The following is a 4,041-nucleotide window of genomic DNA, read 5'->3' as shown; positions in this document are numbered from 1 at the left end:
CTCACAAATTCTTGTATCTGATGAATCATATACTTCAACCAAATCACATTCTTAATTTATCTTCTATAGTGCTCATCTTTCCTCATCATTTTGTTTCATGAGATTGTTATTGTTGTTTGTTTCATAGATCTCCATGAGTAATTCTACTTCTTCATGTGAACATATAGTTTGTTTGTGATTTATACCTTTACGAGGATTAAACAAATTACTTGCATATCTAAAATAGCAAAGTATATACTTGATGATATATTGACAACAAATAATAGGTTAACAATGTATTTGTCCCCATTAGAACCAAAATGTGGTGCTTCGGGACCAATTAGTTCTTCACCATTTACTCGAACTCTAAAATGGCATTTGTTTACATCGACGATCTTACAAAAATTAGGGTACTAATTGATCTTATAGAATCATTTTAGAACCTTTTGTATATAAGCTTCATGATTCACAAAATATTCTTCAAATACTTATTTTGTAATAAATGACAATATCTCAAGCTCTTTGGGAGTCTCTTGATGATACAATCTTAAACAAATTTATTGCCAAATATTTTCTTAAAATGAACAAATTGTCATTTTCATATTTCTCACTTGGAAATATTCAACATGCATATAGATGTTGCTCGAGTATATAAGGAGACTTATTCATCTTTATTAAGTCATCTCTTCAATATATATGTGTCTTACGAAAATTAAATCCTTCTGGGATTTTCATACAATCATCATTATCAAGTGAGCTAGTCAAATACGTTAAAACACATATTTCACATAAATTGAGTATTTCATATGCTACTCAACTTAATTAATTACAAAGAAGTTTTGGAATTCACTTTAGGTGAATATGCTTCTTGAAAATCAATGATAGACATTTATCAATATACTTGAATAACAATTCAAACTCTAAATATTTGATTTTCATTATTTTTCTCTTGAAAATTTATTCATATCGAATTATTTCCATCTGCAGATGGAATGGACTATTGGTCCAAAAACATTCCGCTTTACAAAGCTAGTTTAATTTTGTATCAATTACGTCTATCTATTTAGTCAATTATTTCATTGTCTATAATCCTTAATAGACTTTGATTTATGATCCTCATTATTTCTTATCATATATAGCGCTATATTATATAAATAAACATCGTCAACGTTGATTTTTCTTTCGGTTTCATCGTATTCCATTCATGACATAATTCGTCGAGATCTCTTTATTTTCATAAATTTTCAGGTACCTGATAAGTTCTTATGGAACTAGAAAATTAATTATGTCAAATAATCTTTTCATATCCTCACTTGAGTCATCTTTCTTTTTAGCTCATTTTCTTATTTGAGGATTTTAATCTTTGGAACCGACTGACCTACCACGCTACAGGGTGGTTAAAATTCATTTGCAATATAAGATCGTCAAACAGGGACATCCATTTTGATTGGAGCATTAGCAGCTGATAGTTGATTTCATAAACTTTGCAAATGATACATCTTTTGAACATCTGGTTCAATCTATTTTATATGAGGATCAAGATGAGATAATAATAACTATTTATTTCAAGTGATTCATTTGAACTTCAGGTTCATATTTTTCAGCTGCTTATTCCCTCCCCCTAATATTGGGAAAACTAATTCATCATCACTTGAAAATTATCCTTCTGGGCTATAAACAAGTCCCTATTGGCTCAATATAATTTATAAGGGATGAAGACATGTATCAAATATATTTTCCCAATATTCTTTAATAATTCATCGTATTGCATTATATTGGAGCAATTGGAACATACCAACACATCCAAAAATGCTTATATAAAAAATATTAGAGTATAAAACTAAACTTAATTGCAAGTTAGGGGGAAGACTTTCCTATGATAACTTATTGGCTTGAGCGAATCAATATCTCAACATATATATTTAAATGTTCCCAAAATATAAAATAGAACATAGAAGTATTGATCTCATAAGTATCGATCATGTAATTAACTTTAGACGTCTAAAGAATGGATCTTCAAGTCCATTATTATTTTTGTTTGTATGAACATATTCTACAAGATGTTCGGTATAAATTTCAATTAACATATGATACTTATCAAATACTTTCTACAATAATATATACATAAATGAGCTCTCAAAAATAATCTCACAAACTTTTGGTTGTGAGTTGATAACTAACATACATGTGACCATTTAGTTGATGCATCAATTAAAATTATAGAAATTTAATTGGTCCACATGATCGGTGTATTGATTTATAAATATCACCTTATATATAAAATAAGAGACGCTCGTTTACTAAATTTATCAATTTTCTTCGGGAACTAGTAATACACAAAAAGTGTTAGATTGAATGAACTTCTGGCCATTCAATACATATTCATAGAAATTTTTCGCTTCATAATAGACCAGAAATGACCCAACTGATCTTGCCAATGATAAAATTAATATGATTTATTTGTAAACTTCTGGTTTACTTGAACATGTGCTTAAATTGCACTAATATCATAAGTACACCACAAACTAGAGACAAAAGTTGATAATATGTCTCGTAATATAGAGATAAAATATTTCCATCGTTTTTTGTTTCAATATGATATTCATTTATGTGAATATCCTTCGGTAACAAATTTCTTTAAGACTTAAAATATAAAATATATTAGCAAAGTGCAACTTTATTTCTCGATATAACAATGCATTGTCTCTTCTGGAGCCTTCAATAATTTTCGTACTACCAAATATAAAATTTAATTTTTCATGAATAGTAGTATCGATGAATATTTTCAAGCTAAACAAATATGTTTCTACAAAAAATCTTTTCGGTTGAACACAATAAAAAAATAGTAATAATTTATTTGTATGAGAATTAAAAGAGTAAAAATAAAGTATAACAAAATAATGTTTATGTGGATTTCAGTAGAATTAGAAATTAAAATATAGTAACAATTAAAAGATTTTAAAATTAAAATTAATCAATTGATTTAAATATGTAACCGAATAATTAAAATCAATTTATGTTTGCAAGGAATAATTTGTTTTTTTTTTTTTAAGAGCAAAGAATAATCATTATTATGAGAGGAAGAAAAAAAACGTTTGAACCATGCATTCAATCACGAGTTTAATATATCAATAATATCCATCCAATGTATGTACAACAATGGATATACAAAATATTCTTGGACTTTTTTTTTCAAAGTTGCTACTCCAAGACATATTCAAGAGACATAAATAATTCTTCTATTGATTTCCTTTTAATTTTGGTTCACCTTATACCAAGATCAAATATATCATATAGATTGTAATCATGTTGTAAAATTTTGTAAGTTCTTCAGGAACTTAACAATATATCTCTATAAACAATGGCTATGGAAAATTACAATTTTCCAATCCTTCTGGAATACTTGATATTAAACTTTTGCTTATTCAAGAACTATATCTTTAGGGAAATTAAAATATTAGTTCTTCAAGAATTATACCACCAATATTTATAAACATTGATTATGAAAAATTGTTCTTGAGCGATACTATAAGAAATGCTTTAATATTGAATTTTAAGTTCTTCAAGAACTATACAAATAATTTTTCATTAACAATGGTTCGGGAAATTCATACTCTTTGAGTAATCCATCGAAGATCATTATTATTAAAGCATTAGTTCTTCAAGAACTATATCACAAGTGATCTTCATAATGATTAAGAATAATTTATTCCTTGTGCATTCAATTGGATTTTCCCTTTTTCTTCTTTAGTTCTTCAGGAACTAATTTGCCCACTTTTTACTCTTTTTTTTCATTATTTTTTTTCACTTCTAGTGAGAAGCCGAAATTTTAAAATTAACACAGTCATGACTATTACCACGACCATGACCACAATTTTTTTTTCATGGTAATCGTGTGTTACTACATTCACTTCTGGGAATGGAGTAACATCAGTGGGTTAGATTTCATTCACTTCTGGGAATGATTTTTCATTCATTTATCATTGATATATACTATCATCAAATAATAAAATTAAGCAAATAATTAGATAAACATACTAAACACAGTCTAATAAAAGATAA

This window comes from Trifolium pratense, linkage group LG7 (assembly GCF_020283565.1).
Source record: "Trifolium pratense cultivar HEN17-A07 linkage group LG7, ARS_RC_1.1, whole genome shotgun sequence".
Taxonomy (NCBI): Eukaryota; Viridiplantae; Streptophyta; class Magnoliopsida; order Fabales; family Fabaceae; genus Trifolium; species Trifolium pratense.
This window is presented reverse-complemented; position numbering follows the sequence as displayed.